The 18704-nt window shown below is 40.0% G+C and overlaps 1 long non-coding RNA gene across 1 annotated transcript in view; it reads right to left on the minus strand.

Annotated features, from left to right (window-relative positions):
• Positions 1–7029: 7029 nt before the first annotated feature.
• Positions 7030–18704, minus strand: part of LOC119430294 — a 15978-nt gene continuing 4303 nt past the window's right edge. The window contains exon 3 of the long non-coding RNA XR_005187898.1: positions 7030–7358. This is a non-coding gene — a long non-coding RNA (uncharacterized LOC119430294). The remainder of the gene's footprint in view (positions 7359–18704) is intronic.

Below are 18704 nucleotides of genomic sequence, written 5' to 3' on the forward strand. Positions count from 1 at the left end.
ATATATTTTATATATATAATATATATATTATATATATAAAATATATACACACAAGCACATATATATGTGTGTGTACATATAAATGAATGTTTGCAAGAAGCAGCCACAAACCTTGTTTAATTGTTTACAATAGAAGCTTTAATTTGAGAATTTCCTCCACATACATTACCAGATGTGTAAAATATACAAACAGATGCAATTTAAATGTAAAAGATGTTCATATGCAGATTACTGAAGACAAGCTATTTTAAAAAGTTTTGACAGAATTCTTCACATCAATTCATTCATTAATAGATTTTAAAGAAAAGATAGATATACAGAGAGATTTCCAACAGCTGCTTGCAGTAATGAATGTTCATCCAAGGAGTGTGACTTGAAGGAGCAGGGAGGCTCTAGACTGGTTTTTCTCCTTTTACATCAAGAGGCTCCAGATAATTTGATATTAGGCAGCAGCAGATGACCCACAGCTGATTGACTGAACCTCCTGACTGACTGGTACTCCTTCACCCTTCACCTGGCCCTCTCTGCTAAAATCCTCAGACGAGCCTGGGTCTTCAGGGTGTCCTCTTTGCTGAGTTACTGCTGCTGAGAAAGATGGGCACAAGAAGAAAGTAAAGAGAAATTATTAATCATCAGAACATGGAAATGGTTTGAAATATAGTTTTTAATTCAATACCTAAAATGCTATTCTAAACAACAGTGTTGGAAGATGTCAGAGATTTTACATAAATAGATAAAGTAAACATTTTAATGTTACAGCACTGACAGGCAGCAGCAGTGTAGAGTTTAGCTACCCGTTGCTGCTAGCTAGCTTACTTTCCAATCGGAGGCTGTTGCCTTACACAGTTACAGAATGGTAAATTGATAATGATGGATAACATTACCACAGCTAACTAACACTTAAATACTGTTTTTATTAACGTTAATATAGAAAGTAAACCTTTAAACGTTAGAGCACTGACAGCCCATGTTGTATATTTTAGCTACTGTGGCTAAAGTTGCTGCAATGATGGATAACGTTACCACAGCTAACGAACACGTAAATACAGTTTTTATTAACCTTACCTTGTGCTATATCTCGTAATTTAACCTCTGCAAATAAAGGTTGAATGAATGAAATTCCGTGAAGTTTCCAGACAGGGACAGAGCCTATGCAACTCAGCTGTCTGGGAAGTAGAGGCTCTGATGAGCTTTCTTGATCAGGTTGGTAGTGTTGTTGCCCCAGTTGAGGTTGTCATTCAGGCGCACATCCCAGTACTTGTAGCTGGAGACCACTTCCACCGCAGATCCTCATAAGTTTGGTGGTGTGGTAGGTGTGTTTATTCCTTCTGAAGTCCATGACATCTTCTACACATTTATGTGATGGTTGTTTTTCCTGCACCAGTTCTCCAGGTGTTCCACCTCTTGCCTGTAGATGGACTTGTTGTTTTTGATGCATCCCATTACCAATGAATCATCTGCAAACTTTACAATGTGACAGCCTGGATGGGTAGGTGCACAGTCATACATGAGCAGAGTGAACAGGAGAGGGCTCAGCACACATCCCTGAGGAGAGCCAGTGCTGAGGGTTATGGTGGAGAAGGAGAAGACCGTGGTCGATTTGCTAAGAAGTCTAGGACCCATGAGTATATGTGTGTGTGCGTGTGTGTGTGCGCGCGCAAATGTGCGCTTGTTTATTCTGGAGTTATAGCTTCCCCCTGAACAAAAATCCAACAGCCGCTACTGCCAACAGTGCAGTTACAACATGCGCTCTCAGGCCATCATTGCATGCAGCGTTTCCTGAGTGCAGACTGAACTTGACAAAAAGGCCTTTTCCTACTCTGTTCTGCTCCTGGAATACCTTGCAACAGGAACTGAGGTTGTTCTCCTTGATTTCTTTAAGAGGATTCAAACATTTGATAATGTCAATAGAAAAAAAAAAAGCAAATATGTTCTCTGTTTTACAGCACCCTGATTTTATACATTACTTTTATTTTAACAGCATTTTTACTGTAGTTTATTGTTGTTGTTGTTTACTGTTTTTTTGTTTGTTTTTGTTTATTTTCTTTCTGCTGCTCCCTGTGTTAGGGGTCACCACAGCGAACTAAGTCACAAGAAGACTTGGCAGTTATTTTTTACGCCGGATACCCTTCCTGACGCAACCACGGACCACTGAGCAACCACAGCCCTCTGTGTGGAGCAGAGAGCTGATATCTAGGACACCCGGAGGAGCAGATGGTGGGGGTTAAGGGCCTTACTCAAGGGCCCAGAGTGGGACGAATGAGGGTGGGGGCAGGTGTGGGTGCTTCACCTATCCCACCCACATTTTTTAATGTTGTCGGTACCTGGGCTTGAATCGGCGATCTTCCGATCACAGGCCCACCTTCTCTAACCTCTGCGCCACCACTCCCTCCCTGTTTTGTTGTCTGTACTTTTTCTGTTCTGTCTGGAACAGGTCTCTCCTGTAAATGAGTCCCCGTGGCTCAATGAGACTAGCCTGTATAAATAAAGGTTGAATGAATGAAAAATTTCCCCCACTCGGGCTCTTGGGCAGGCCGTTAACCCCCACCATCTGCTCCTCTGGGTGTGCTAGATAGCAACTCTCTGCTCCACACAGAGGGCTGTGGTAGTTCAGTTGTTGCATCAAGAAGGGCACCCAGTGTAAAAACAATTGCCAAGTCTTCGTGCAAATTAGTTTGCTGTGGAGACCCCCGAAGAAGGGAGCAGCCAAAAGGAAAAGAAAATGATATATAATTAAATAAATTATTTATAAAATATATGTTATAAAAGAAAGTGGTGCAATTGTTAGAGGTGCCACCTCTCAGCGTGAAGATCACTGGTTCAAATCCCAGGCCAGGGGCCTTTCTGGGTAGAGTTTGCATGTTTTCTCCATGCTGCGTGGGTTTTCTCGGGGTACTCCAGTTTCCACCCAAATAGGAAAAACATGAATGTTAGACCGATTGGTAACTCTATGTTACGATATTTTTGGACTGGGCCTATGGTTTTGATTTGCTCAGAGATGGGATTATAATGAAATTATGACCCGGTTCTGACTGGGTTAAACTGGGCCAGCAACTCTAAAGAGAGTCTCCCTGGGATTTCAATATCAGTCAAGAAATAGTTTAATCTGCTTGCCACATCACGTAGAAAGGCTTTTGAAGCACTGTCTCATATTTCCTAACACGTCAGTCCACGATCCATTGAGATCACGCTTAGTCACACCCCCTCATACACTGACAGGTTGAGCTCCCCTTCTGCTAAGGCGGAGTCTTAGGACCCTATAAATGAGTAATGACAAGAGACATCAGGGCTCTTCCGGGTCTGTGAACGCGTCACAGACCGGAAAGTCCAGCGCTGTAAATTGTATTATTTTCCTGCCTTTTTTAATATAATTGATAAAAATTAATTGACATTTCCTTGATTTATTGATTAGTATGAGTTGCCACTTCTGAGGGAGGTTCGAGCCGGGGGAAAGACGTGGGCTGGAGGTGGTTTCCGGGTCCGGTGGCCCACAGCCAGCTCCCGTCTTTAACATCTAAATTGTCCCTGAGTGTGAGTGAGAGAGTGAAAGACAAAAAATTGTACTGTCACTTTAAGAGCGCTTTGTTATGACGTCAGTACTGTGCGTCTGGCTCTCAATTAAGATGTAGGAAGAGAGAGGGTGTTCTAGATGGCTCTCTAGATGGATGCAATTTGGGAGCTCTGATAATCAACCAACGCATTTTCATATATTAAAGGGAGCTGTTTGCTACAAGGAGACATTCTGCAAACAAGGTACCATTAATAAGTGTATAGGCACTGTAGAGTGACATGAAGAGTACAGAAAGAAGAAAACACGAGTCCAGCAAACTATCCACCGCTAGCGTAGTTAACAAGCTAGCTGGTTCAACACACAGGAAGCTAGCTGGATCAAAAAGCTCGACTGCTGCCAACATGCGTGATTATATTGGCTCAGGTACTGATGAGGGGATGGAAACAGAGTTTCCACCTCTGCCCGTGACACCCTCCAAGCCTCCAGCAGAGAAACAAAGGAAGCTACAAGATACTGAGACAACGTCCTCTCAGATTTGGCATTGCTTAACTGCCTCATAAACAACAGGTTGGCTGCACTGGAAAAAATGATCAGTAGCAACACTATTGTTATTACTGAGGCAAAGGAGGCTATCAAGGACCATTCTAAACAAATAGAAGGTATCAAGGAATCACTGGAGTTGATCTGTGCAGATTTAAAAGACATGAAAAGCAAGGTGGAATACTGTAAGAAGCATATTAACGACTGCCAGAAAATCTGCAATGTGCATGAGAGTCGTATTTCCCAGCTGGAAGCTTCTACACGTCGCTGGAACCTGAGGCTCCTTGGCCTGGAGGAAAAAGAAAATCAGGATTTGAGGAAAGAGGTCATCAAAATCTGCCAAGCCTTGCTCCCAGATATGAAGGAGGAATCTTCAAGTTCAATCGACTTTGTGCATCTCCTTGGACCGAAGACAGTTAACACACGTTCCAGAGACATCATCATTCGCTTTGCCCTTTGCTCCTACCGTGATGCTGTTTGGCGTTCCGCTAAACATTCCTCCTTCCTGCGAGACAAGAAACTGAAATTTGCTGAAGATCTGTCTGCTGAGGATCAAGAAAGAAGGAGAAAGCTTTGGCACGCAGTGGAAAAAGCAAGAAATGAAAATAAGAAGGCCTTTTTTGTCAGGGGTCGTGCCTTTGTCAACGGAGCTGAAATTTTCCCTTAGCTGTAGACAATAATCAGATTCTCCTGCCAAATGATGCACTGCACCCAGTGACTCGTTATACTTGAAGTTAATTATGGCAAACTTTCTTCATGTTCATATGTTATTACAGGTTTGTATTTTTGGTACTTATATTTGATAACATTTCTATTAAGCTTAAAAGTCCTATTGTAGTGTTCTTACTTAGTAAGGTTTAAAAATGTTATTATAAATCTCAGGTCTCTCCCTAAAGTTAATTAGGTATTTTTTGTCGGTTGGTTGTGAGCCTCCACTTGCTTTGTTAGTGTAAGAAGACTTTAATATATCCTGTTTATTTCTTGATCTAACTCTTGTTTTTTTTTTTTGTTTGTTTATTTTTTTTTTATGTCCTTGTCTATTATCTCTTTCTTTTTTTTCTTTTTCCTTCCCTTGTCCTGTCCGGCATTGTGAAACTTAGAATTATTGTCTGAGTGTCAAAGTGATGCCCAACAGATTTACTTTCACAAGCAGAGCATTATGGCTGGCCTTAATGCTCCACTTGATATATAACTTAAATTTTATTAGAATTTGCTTTGGGCTTGTGTCAGATGTAATGGGCATGGGGAGGAAAAACAAAGAAGATAACAAAGCAGAAAAGTGAAAGAAGGCTTAAAAGGTAAAGAAGGAGATAAGAATAGAGGAGAGAGAGAGAGGGGGATAAAGAGAACACAAATCAACATCATTGAAGTCTGCCTCTAGACCTGCGGAAAGAGAAAAACAAACAAGACAAAACCGAGAAAACACAACAACAAACAACATATATAATAATACTTATAACATCATTAGAAAGTATTTTATACAGTACATGGTAATACAAGATATATTTAGTGGCCACCACAACCCAACTGAGTGTGTATCTGATAAACACCTGAATCTAAACACCTGTGTGAGCATGCTTGTCACTACTGTATAAGGTTTCTCCATAAAAATGTTCAGTAGTGGATGTGGGGACCCATAAACCTGTCCCCACTGGACACGATGGTAACACAGGGAAGACCGGAACCACAGACACACAGCGGCGCCCAAGCCCGGAACTCCGGGAGTCCCCCAACAGGGACACCCACACCCCCCATAGAGAAAAGCAAAGAGAAGCCCCGGGCGATCCCCAGCAACCACAATGCAGAAACCCCAGGAGGCTGTAGCGACAAGTCCACAGGACCCGCCGGCAACCTGCCCCTCCAGAGTGGATCCGGCCATGGACACCGAGTCCCGAGGTCATACCACCCCCCAACAGAGGCCCGACAGAGCCAGGGCACCCAGGCCCTAGCAGGCAGCCACTAGGGCGGGCCTGCACACACCCCACCACCCAGCCCCAGCTGCTGAGAGCCGCCAATGCACCGGCGGCAGGGGGGCCCACCACCGGAGGGGAGCACGACACACCAAATGGGGGACCAAAACTGATCCGAGAGAGGGGACCACCTAAAACCCAACCTGAGACATAAACAGGCTTCAAACATCTGCTACGCTCATGACATAAACCAACAGGCATGTTCCTGTTTTTGGTATTTTACATCACTTTATAATGTAGCTGTTTTTGTTTTTAATATATATAATTTTCAAATAATGTTTTTTATGATTGTCTACTGTTGTACTGATAAATATCTCTGGAGGGTAAACTATATCTTGGCTGCAAGTATCAAACTGTGAAATCCTTTGTTTTCTACAACTGATAGTGGTTGGTCATTAATTATGATGAAGTTTAGCAACTTCTCTGAAAACATTTGAGCTTCGTGGTTTCAGCGACGCCTTCTTCTTGTTCAATCCGAAGCAGGCAGCCTAATTTGGGGCAGCCGAGCTCAAGTCTGTCCCTCCTCAGAGATGGGCAGACTGAGCGGGGCAGATTGGACGTGGCTGACCGGGGTCGAGTTGGCCGCCCCGGGTTGAGCAGAGCAGTGCCCCACTGAAGACACGGCGCTCGAATGTCCATCGTAAAACTAACTTTAACGTGGTTTAATGTGGCGCTATGGCTCTGCAGACATTGCACGTTGCTGTCTTGTTTTGTGGTGTTTCTAGTGTAAACTACTTCCCATGCGCGTAGCCAGGGGGGGTTCGGGGGGTTCGAACGAACCGCCCACTTTACTCTATAGTGTCATTTTTTTATGTGTAGATGTGGATTGTATTGTATTTTTCAATTCATTAATTTCATTCATAAAAAACAATGTCTAACAAAGCAAAGTAAAAAGATGAGTTATTTTTGCAATTGAAGTAATGTTATTATTTGCGGGCTTAGTTTGCATTTATGTTGTTAGAGTTAAGGAGTGGTACTGTGCCTTTAAGAGGATGACGTCTTTCATTCTTCTTCGGTGTTTTTTTTTTTTTTTTGTGTATGTTCGGGCGGGACTCGGGAGTACCGAAGTGTTCGTTCGTGTCTGGGATGAGTTCTGAATAGAAGACTGGACACACACGCTATTCCCCTCTCAGTGTGTTGCTCTTTCTCCACTCACAACCGCCTATTTGGTAACACAGATTTACCTCACACAGCAGTGTTTTAACTAGCTAGCTAATTAGCTTGTTTACACATTTGAAGTTATGTGTACCACCGCCAATGAACCAATCAGAGTAGTCCTACAGGTCCACTTTTTCTTCAAACGAACCGCCCCTCATAAAATCCTGGCTACGCCTATGCTTCCAAACAGCGGACATGTTTAGATTTAAAGTTTGTTAGCTGTTAGCCACAGTGCTGCTAACTCAGCCCTCACATTGTAGCTGGCTGCAAACTATGAACTGGATTTCCTGAATGTGAGGCGGGTCTTATTACTCTTGATTCATGAGACACGCCGCCGTTCAGGAAATCCATTCCATAGTTTGAAGCCAACGTGCATCATGGATCGGAAAGATCAGCAGGAGGATCGGAAAATCCGATATGTAAATTATGCGTGTATCGGAGGCCGATACCGATACTGGATCAGATCGACCCCATCCCTAATCAACAACGATGCCCCACGGGACGAAATCAGAGGGGTTTATCCACCTCCACTATGGATTGGAGCCAATCAAAGAAGCCCAGAGAGATTGTTCTGATGTGGAGGTACAGGCTATCTCAAGACTGATGTAATCTAACAAAAGGTCTTTATACTGTTTAATACTAAGAGCATTTTTATTTTTCCAATTCATGAGTAGTTTTTTTGCTATACATAAGGCAGTAAAAATCATGTGAATTGACTTTGTCTCCAAGGTGACATCATCTAAGTGGCCCAATAAGCAAACTGACGGAGAGAGTGGAATATTACATCTCAGACACTTGATAAGTCTTCACATATCCGGCACCAAAACATCTGAACATGTGGACAGAACCAAAATGCGTGAATGTAATTGTCAGGAATATTGCCTGTACACTGTGAGCAAATATTAGATGATGCGAAACCCATCCTGAACATCCATTGACCTGTGTATTGTACTTTATGAAGGATTTTGTATTGTATTAATTGTAAATTGGGGTTTTTAATCATCTTAAAAGTTCTTAGACATATCTGAGACCAGAAGTTTTGGTCAAAGTTGACTGACAAGTCTCTCTCCCATTTTACAATGGGAAGGGATATTGATTCATCTATTTTAATGAATGGTAATGGTAAATGGACTGTACTTATATAGCGCCTTTCTATCTTATTTCAAGATACTCAAAGCGTTTTACATTACAATCTGTGCCTCATTTACCCATTTATACAGCACTCTAGTAGATCTCTATAAAGCTAATTGAACAAATCATTCTAAAGAGACTAATCAGTGCTTTATCACATTCATACACCAATGGGACACACATCAGAGGCTATGAGGGGTTCAGTGTCTTGCCCAGAGACACTTCGACATGTGACTGCTGGTGGATTTGAACCCCCAACTCTAGCATTGGAGGACGACTGCTCTAACCACTCAGCCACAGCCGCCCAACAATGAGTGTCCAGTAAACCTTAGATAGTAATTTGGGAGGGTTAAGATTTAGGAATTCTAATACACTTGTTGGTATTTCAATTCTAGCATTATTAAGGTTAAATTTATTTTTGGTTATAGATTTAATTTGTTGATATTCTAAAAATTTATTCTTATCAATCCCATATGGTGTTATTACGCTGTTAAATGGGATATAGTCTGCACCCTCACATATATGTTCCAAATATTTGATTCCTTTACACCTCCAACCTGGGAAGTTTATCATCTTATTCTGTTGTAGGATGTCAGGGTTGTTCCAGATGGGTGTACGTCTGCATGGAATTAGTGAAGACTCTGTCATTTTAAGAAACTCCCACCAAGCTGTCAGAGAGGAGCTGATATTGATGCTTTTAAAACATTCCTGTCGTTTTATGTTTGAGCTAATGAATGGAAGGTCCGAGATCATTATATTATTGCAAAGTGTCTGTTCTACATCTAGCCAGGATTCATCAAGGGGTGTGTGTTTTATCCATCTTGAGATGTATTTTAGCCTGTTGGCTAGAAAGTAATAATAGAAATTGGGTAGCTCTATTCCTCCATTATCTTTGGTCTTCTGTAGTGTTTTTAGTTTAATACGTTGGGGTTTATCTTTCCAGAGAAATTTAGAGATGGAGGAGTCCAGGGATCTAAACCAGTCAGATGATGGTTTATTTGGGATCACTGAGAATAGATAGTTTATTCTAGGTAAAACCATAATTTTTATTGAAGCAATCCTTCCCATGAGAGATAAGGGTAGAGATTTCCATCTAGCAAGATCATCCTCAATTTTCTTTAAAAGTGGGATGTGGTTTAGTTTTGTTAAATCTGCCAGTCTAGAAGAGACTTTGATACCAAAGTATGTAATATTCCCTGACTGCAGTTGTGTAGTAAGTGAATTGTTGAAATAGCAATTAATTGGTAGAACTGTAGATTTTATCCAGTTTATAGAGTAATCTGAAACTCTTGAAAAAGAGTTTATCAATCCAATAACCTGAGAGATGGAGGTTTGTGAATGCCGGAGGAAGAGCAACACATCATCAGCATATAGACTGATTTTGTGCTCTCTGTTCTTGCATTTTATGCCTTTAATATCTGTAGTTTACCTGATTGCTGCAGCTAGCGGTTCGATGAAAATAGCAAACAGAGAGGGGGAGAGTGGACATCCCTGCCTCATGCCCCTTTGCAGAAGAAAGCTAGCAGATATTTGATTATTTGTCCTAATGCATGCTGATGGGGGACTGTATAATATTTTTAACCAGTTTATGAAATAATTTCCAAAATCAAATTTATGCAAGGCTGCAAATAAAAATTTCCAGTTAACTCTATCAAAAGCTTTTTCTGCATCTAGAGAGAATATTGCAGTTTCAATGTTTTTACTGTAAGAATAATCTATTAAATTAAATAATCTGCCTGAATTTGTGGATGAATGCCTCCCTTGGCAATCCCTCCCTGGCAAACTTTCTTCATGTTCACATGTTATTACAGGTTTGTATTTTTGGTACTTATATTTGACAACATTCCCATTAAGCTTAAAAGTCCTATTGTAGTGTTCTTACTTAGTAAGGTTTAAAAATGTTATTATAAATCTCAGGTCTCTCCCTAAAGTTAATTAGGTATTTTTTGTCGGTTGGTTGTGAGCCTCCACTTGCTTTGTTAGTGTAAGAAGACTGTAATATTTCCTGTTTATTTCTTGTTCTAACTAGGGCATTAACAGAGTACTCGAGTAATCTACACATCGATTGCTAGGACATCTATCGAGGTTAAAAATGTAACATCGAGTAGCCGTAGTGACGTCATATTATGTGACTACCGTATGACCGTAGGGGGCGGTGTTGCACTGTTGAAGGTCACAGAGTATGGTGTAACACCGGGTCCAATCCACCGAACCAGAAACAGCTTCCTCTGATCTTGTTTCACAAACAAAAAGCAAAAAATATTAATCTCTAAACCTATTTAAAAAATCTATAAACACATTAATTTCTAAAACTAAACTTAATGCGCACCACAGCTTGTGGTGGTGCGGGGTTGTCGACCCCCGTCCAACTTCCAACTTCTGGAGAGCACAGTGGGGATCATATGTCTGGATGTCCCATGGGTCAGAGCGCTCAGCTGGTGTATCTATTCTCAAAAATCATTTTAATGGAAACATCATTTTTTCAGAATGTGATAGAGAAGGTCACTATGCAATACTTGCGGTGGAAACAGCAAATCGTTTGTTAATCTTGGTTAATATTTATGGTTTTAATTACCGCCAGGAGAATTCTGTCTTTATAGACAAAATGGAAGACCGCTTATTACATTATTTATCTAAATATCCAAATTCTTATGTTATCATTGGAGGAGACTTTAATATGGTCCCAAGCAATCTTAATGATAGGTGGCCCTCAAGACGAGACAGCAGCTCTCATAATAATTATTTAAACCTTTTCATTGAAAGACATGGTCTAATTGACACCTGGAGAAAAACGCAGCTTCAGAGGAAAATGAAGTAGTTCAAAAAAATCACTTTTCTGTCTTCAAAAACTGCTGATTCTCTAGATGTCAATGAAGAAGATGAACTTGATGAGATGCAGCTTAGGCTAGACAGGATTTATAAAAGGAAAGCTGAGGGAGCATATGTTAGATCACGTAGACAATGGCTTGAGAAAGGTGAGCAGAGCTCTGCATAGTTTTTAGTCTGGAGAGACAAGAGTCAAAAAATAACTCTGTAAGACAGTTAAGAATCCGTGGTTTGGTTGTAGAGGACCCGAGAGAAATTCTGCACAGATTTTTATAGCAACCTTTACACATTCAGATTCTGTCTGCAGTCAAACACCGATTTCTTTGACTCTCTCTCTGAAAACAGGAAACTAGTAGAAGATGATGCAGATTTTTGTGATAGACCATTAACTTTAAATGAAGTCATCAATGCTTTAGGCCGGTTAAAATTAAATAAATCACCAGGCTCAGACAGGCTCACGTCAGAATTCTACAGGAAGTTCTCTGTTAGTTTAGCTCCATTCTTCCTAGAAATTTTCATTGAGAGCATCCGTAAAGGACTGTTGCTTCCTACATTACATCAGGGTGTGATTACCTTAGTTCCTAAACCACAAAAAGACCCTCTCCTCCTAGACAACTGGCACCCGATCGCTTTATTAAACAACGATTACAAAGTTTTAGCAATAATTTTAGCCAATAGAATTAAATCTGTGATAGACCCTATCATTGACGAGTGTCAATCTGGTTTCATGAAAAACCACATCTCTAATAATATTAGGCTAATTTTAGATATTCTGGAATATTCTGAACTCATACAGGACAATAATTTTATTTTATTTTTAGACTTTCACAAAGCGTTTGACACCTTAGAGCATGAATTCATGCTTACTACACTGAATGTGGATATCCTAACTGGGCCTTCCTGAAAGCAGAGAAGAAACCCAAACAGGACTCCAGTCAGCCATCAGGTGAAAAGGAGGAACCCAGACCCAGACCAGTGGTCATTCCATATGTTGAGGGAGTATCAGAGAAACTGAGACGTTTATTTTCTAAACATAACGTCCCAGTGGCTTTTAAACCCCAAAATACATTACGGCAAAGACTGGTTCATCCCAAAGATCCAGTCCCCCGGCACAAACAGAGTAATGTTGTGTATGCTGTTCAGTGTCAGGAGGGCTGTGATCAGTCTTACATCGGGGAAACTAAACAGCCACTGGCCAAAAGGATGGCCCAGCACAGAAGATCAACATCATCAGGCCAGGACTCTGCGGTCTACACTCATCTCCAGGCCAGCGGTCACTCTTTCAGGGATGAAGATGTTCACATCCTGGATAGAGAGGAACGATGGTTTGAGAGAGGAGTAAAGGAGGCCATCTTTGTGAAAAGAAATTGTCCATCATTAAACAGGGGTGGAGGCCTCCAGGTTCAACTGTCCCCCTCTTACAATGCTGTGATTGCTAGTATCACTCAGCCCTCTGTGAATAGTACACAGCCATCAGTGTGCTAATGATCCATTGTTAGGCTGATGGTCCTTCTTGATCATGTGAGCAGCTGGTTTTGGTTGTCTGCAGCAAAACTGGTTGATCCACTCTGAAAAGGTGCTATTTAAGAGACTGAGCTGAAAACAGCACCTCAGACTGAGGAAGTCTCTTAGATGAGAGACGAAACGTTTCTACATTTTTTTGCTTTGTTTTGTTTTTTGTTTTTTTGAATTTCCAGAGGACCAGATTGAACTTTTTTGGATTTTTCTACCTGGATTATTGAGCATGTATCAGGTGAAAAGATTTTTTTTTTGTGATTTTTTCTGTATATGTGTACAAACTCTGTATGCAGAAGGTAACAGCAGCATTAAACTTCCTTTTGGTACGTCTCCTAGGTTTAGTCTCCATAGAGGGGTTCGACAAGGATGCCCACTATCTGTTTATCTTTTTCTGTTAGCAGCCGAGTTTCTAAATGTTCATGTCAGAAACAGTCCCATACAAGGAATCATTATTGCAGGTCGAAATCTTTTCATTAGCCAGTTGGCTGATGATACAGCTTTGTTTTTAAAAGACATGTCACAGGTCTCTCTAGCAATTAGGACTGCTGAAAGTTTCACCAAGGCCTCTGGCCTGTCTCTTAATCTTAATAAGTGTGAACTGTTGTCAATGAATAATTGCACACACTCTTCTATTTGTGGCATCCCTGTCAAAGATTCTGTAACATACCTGGGTATCATCACTAAGAATAATATTGTGTAAATCTGTCGTCTTAAACAATGATAAGTCTGTTGGGCTACATTTTATATACTTTGACTCCTTTAATAACACTTTTAAAATAAAATGGATCAAAAATCATCTTAAAAACCCAAAGTCTATCTGGAACTTCATTTCACAGCATGTCTTTTCACATTTAGGCGGTTTAGAGTTTGTTCTCCTTTGTAATTACAGTATTCCAAAAATACCCACTAAGCTTTCCAACTTCCACCAACAGGTGCTTTTAGCTTGGTCCTTTATCTATAAACATCATTTTTTTCCACAGAGATGTTACATCTGGAACAACTCTAACATAATATTCAAAAACAGGTCGTTATTTTATCGGAAATGGTTTAACTATGGTATTATTCAAGTTAATCAGCTATTTAATAACAAAGGTCTTCTTTATAGCTATGAAGAGTTTCTTACTCAGTACAAAGTTCCTGTCGCTCCAAGAGAATATAGTATTGTCTTTGATGCTCTCCCATCTGGTTTGCTCATGTTGTTTAAAGATGTTGACTTCTCTTCTATCCAGTCTATGAGTCCTCCTGACCCTAAGCAATCTGCTGTTGGTACGTTCTGTTTCTCAGTTCAACTAAAAGGCGTCAGTTCCAAAATCCGTTCTTTATTTCAAGAAAACCTGGTTTCATCTCCATCTTGTTTCCTATTGAAACACCTTTGTGCAGAATCTTAATTGGAAAAAAGTTTGGTCTCTCCTGCAAATTTTTTTTCTCACTAATAAAGTCAAAGAAGTTTCTTTTAAATTAATTCATAAATTTTACCCAACCAAACACTTTTTTCAGAAATACAAAGCTGATATTGATATTTCATGTTCATTCTGTAAGCTTTCTAGAAACATCTGTTCATCTTTTTTGGAAGTGTACTTTGTACATACTCACAGAACTTTTGGAAGGACATTTTTGCTCTGATATCCAATAATATCCAACCAGGTTTCCTTCTCTATTTTGAAAATGTTCTGTTTGGTATCCTAGATTTCAAGACTCTTCCAATGTATTTATTATCAATCTGATCTTGTTTCTTACTAAGTTCCATATCCATAAAAGTAAAATAACGCACAGGAAACCTTTTTTTGATCTCTTTGTAATGGATGTAAAACTGTATATTGACTCAATCTCAGACTCAAATAACAAAAAGGCTATAAAAACAAAAATATCTGTAATGAATACAACTTAACTTTGTAACTCGCATTTATTTATCTTTGTATTTGTTTTCCTTATTTTATTATTGTTTCCTTATTTTTTTCTTTCTTTTTGACATGTTCAATGTTATTTAGTGTGTATTTTTTAGATTCTTGTATTTGAAGTGAAGTTCTAAATAAAGATTTTTTTAAAATTAAGACGTAGGAAGAGTTCTTGGTTAAGCTCACATTTATTAAATATACAACATTAAATGTAAGCACATGAATGTTTAAATGTGTAAAAACAAACAGAAGGCTAAATGAAAAATGAAAAAGAGTCACTTTTCTGACAACATAAGAACGTTTTCCCTAGTTTAGAGCAGGCATTGTTATTACTACTACTGGTGAAAGTCAGGGATACTTTCAGAAGCAGTTGGCACTGTCTAAAAGGTCCCCTGACATCAGACAAGCCTTTGAAAGAGCAGGTAGTGATTTGCACAGAGCCACAGAAGCATCTTTTGAGTGTTCCCTTTTAATCACTAAGGCTGTGGATCATAACATCTTGTGTCATAAACTCTCAGAAATCGGTTTCTCAGATCACACCATTGGTTGGTTCTCTAACTATCTTTCAGACCGGAGGCAATGTGTTCAACATAATGGTACTTCCTCCAGTTATTTAACATTCAACAATGGTGTACCACAAGGCTCAGTCTTAGGACCCACCCTCTTCACAATCTACATACATAATGTTGGTAAAAACATCCCTAATGCATCCATACATTTCTATGCTGACGACACAGTTGTTTATTGTCGAGCTAAAACAGTTGCTAAGGCTTTCCAGCTTTTGAAATCTGCATTTAACTACATCCAGACTGATTTGTTCCGCCTCAAACTTGTCCTAAATGCCGAAAAAACCAAAGGGATGCTTTTTTCAAATAGGAAGTTGGTCCCAGCAGTTCTTCCTCCGATTTTATCCTCAAATGGTGTCCCCATTGAGTTTGTTGATTCCTATAAATATTTGGGTATCTTGGTCGACTCACATCTTTCTTTTAAGCTCCATGTGGAAAACTTGGTAAAGAAACTGAAAGTTAAACTGGGTTTCTTTTTCAGAAACAAATCCTGTCTAACCCTGAATGCTAGGAAACGCCTTGTATCTGTGACTTTCCTTCCCTCAATTGATTTTGGTGATATTATTTACATGAATGCTCCTACAAGAACCCTGCAGATGTTGGATGCTGTCTATCATGGTGCACTAAGATTCATAACTGGCTGTGATTATCGTACCCACCACTGCACCCTGTATTCACTGGTTAACTGGACATCATTAACTTCACGCAGACTCTCTCACTGGTACATTTTCATCTTTAAATCACTTCTTGGTCTGCTGCCTTCATACATCTCCTCCTACATGTCTCTGCGTGAGTGCAGCTACGGAGTGCGCTCTCAGGACATTATTACCTGCAGTGTTCCCTCAATGAGGACTGAACTAGGCAAAAGGGCCTTCTCCTACTCCGCTCCTGTTTCCTGGAATATCTTACAAAAAGATTTGAAGCTCTCGACCTTGACCTCTCTAAGTGGCTTTAAGAATCTGTTGGACTCCTGGCGGGGTCCAATGCAGACATGTTCCTGTTTTTAGTTTTATACATTTGTCTTGGAATCTAGCTGTTTTTTTTGTTTTGTTACCTTTTTCCTTTTAGCCATCCTATTTGTTAAAAAAAAAAAAAAAAAAAACTGTAGTATGAGTTTTTATAACTGCTTATTGTTGTTGCTGTTGTCCATTGTTGTCATCTTTCTTTGTTGAAATCAGGTCTCTCTTGTAAATGAGTCCTCGAGGCTCAATGGGATTTACCTGTATAAATAAAGGTTGATTGATAAAAATCTGCACAATATTGGAGAAACCTTCTGAAACCCGCATACCTGAAAATTGCAAAAATCAGCTGCATTTTTTTAAAGAAAGAAAAGAAGTCTTTAAAAGTTTTTAAAGTTATGTAAGTAATTCTAAAAACCGTGTTCTTGTAGTTATTATTTCTATTGTACAAGTACCAGTTTATACCTTTTACAAATAACTATTTACTTTATTCTTTTATTATTTACTTTATTCTATATTTACTTATATAACTACTATTACTTATAATAATACTTATAATATTTACTTTATTCTTTTATCACTTTGATAAAGAGATTCTTCTGACTGAGTCTTTTGGGAGAGGGGAGTAGTGAGGGATTGGGGAGTCTCAGCTTGGCTAGAAAGTAAGAAGGGGGGTCTTTGAGAAAAATAGTTTGGGAACCACTGTTCTAGAGAATCCACTGACTCAGGGCGCACTGAGGATGCAGCCAGCTCAGTAAGAGGAATATCTCAGGTTGGGATGTCAAGGTCTCCTTAATCATGTTGCAGATGGAGATCTGGCTCCTCAGGTTTGGGATTAAGCAGAGAAAGGTCAACAGACCTCTAATTTGGCAATTAAACACACCTCAGTGAGTGCCATTGTTGGAGATGGATCTTCTGCAGGAGGTGCTAAAGACAATGGGGACTTGGAGGCTGCTGCAGACTGCACAGGAGGTGATTGAGACTCTGGGGGTGGAGTTGCAGATGAGTGGGAGCATGCTGAAGAGTGGCAGAGCACTATTCAATTCAATTCAGTTTATTTATATAGGCCAAATCACAACAAAGTTGTCTCAGGGCACTTTACAGAAACATTCACATACATAAAAGCCAATTAGTAAAGTTCTCTATCTAAGGAATCCAGCAGACAAGTTGAATCTTGGCTTCATTACAGTCTCCCATCCTGAGCAAGCACAGTGGCAACAGTCAGTGGAAAGGAAAACTCCCTTATAAAAGGAAGAAACCTCCAGCAGAACCAGGCTCAGGACAAGCAGCCATCTGCTTTGACCGGCTGGTTGAGAGGACAGGAAGGAGAGACAGACGAACACAGAATGGTAGGTCCAGGTGCATCTGAAAGACAAATAAACACGTTAAGGATAGAAAAAATAATTACAAATACAAAACAGGTTGAGCAGAGTAAGTAAAGACAGTAGCAGAGTGAAAATTGTGGTCAGTTTGTCCTTCAGTAGTCTAAGCCTATAGTAGCATAACTAAGGGACAGCTCAGGAAACCCAAGCTGACCCTAACTATAGGATTTAGCAAAAAGGAAAGTCTTAAGCCTAGTTTTAAAACTGGACAATGTGTCAGCCTCACGGACAAAGATTGGCAGTTGGTTCCACAAGAGAGGAGCCTGATAACTGAAAGATCTGCCTCCCATTCTGTTTTTGTAAATTCTAGGAACCACAAGTAAACCTGCAGTCTGAGAGTGAAGCGCTCTGTTAGGAAAATATGGAACAATAAGATCTGTAATATAAGATGGAGCCAGGTTGTTGAGAGCTTTGTAGGTTAGAAGTAAGATTTTGAAATCTATTTTGGATTTGACAGGGAGCCAATGGAGAGAAACTAAAACTGGAGAAATATGATCTCTCCAACTAACTCCGGTTAAGACTCTGGCAGCAGCATTTTGGATCAACTGAAGACGTTTTAAAGAAGTATTTGGACATCCAGATAATAAACCATTGCAATAGTCCAGTCTAGACGTGACAAATGCATGGACCAGTTTTTCTGCATCATTTTTAGATAAAATGTTTTTAATGTTAGTGATATTACGCAGGTGGAAGAAGGCAGTTCAAGTAACGTTTTTAATGGGGGGGATAAAAGAAATGTCCTGATCAAAAATAACACCAAGATTTTTAACATTAGAGCTGGAGGACAGATTAATGCCATCTAAGGAGGGAGAAAGACTGAAAAATTCATTCCTAAGGTGCTCAGGTCCAAAACCCAAAACCTCAGTCTTGTCTGTGTTCAACAGGAGAAAATGAAGGGTCATCCAGGTTTTTATGTCTTTAAGACATGCTTGTAGTCTAAGTCGCTGATATGATTCATTGGGTTTAAAGGACAAATATAATTGTGTGTCATCAGCATAACAATGGAAATTTATCCCATGCTGTTTAATAACTTTCCCTAATGAAAGCATATATAAAGTAAAGAGTATTGGCCCAAGCACTGAGCCCTGAGGAACTAGAGGAAGAAAAGGTGCTAAAGTGTGGCAAAGAGCTGGAGGTGGGCAAGGTGCTGTGCAGTGATGGGATGCTTGATGGATGTGGGATGCTGGAGCATGGTGGGATGTTGGAGCATGGCGAGATGCTGGAGCATGGCGAGATGCTGGAGCATGG

Source organism: Nematolebias whitei, chromosome 2, assembly GCF_014905685.2.
Source record: "Nematolebias whitei isolate Nwh7 chromosome 2, NemWhi1, whole genome shotgun sequence".
Taxonomy (NCBI): Eukaryota; Metazoa; Chordata; class Actinopteri; order Cyprinodontiformes; family Rivulidae; genus Nematolebias; species Nematolebias whitei.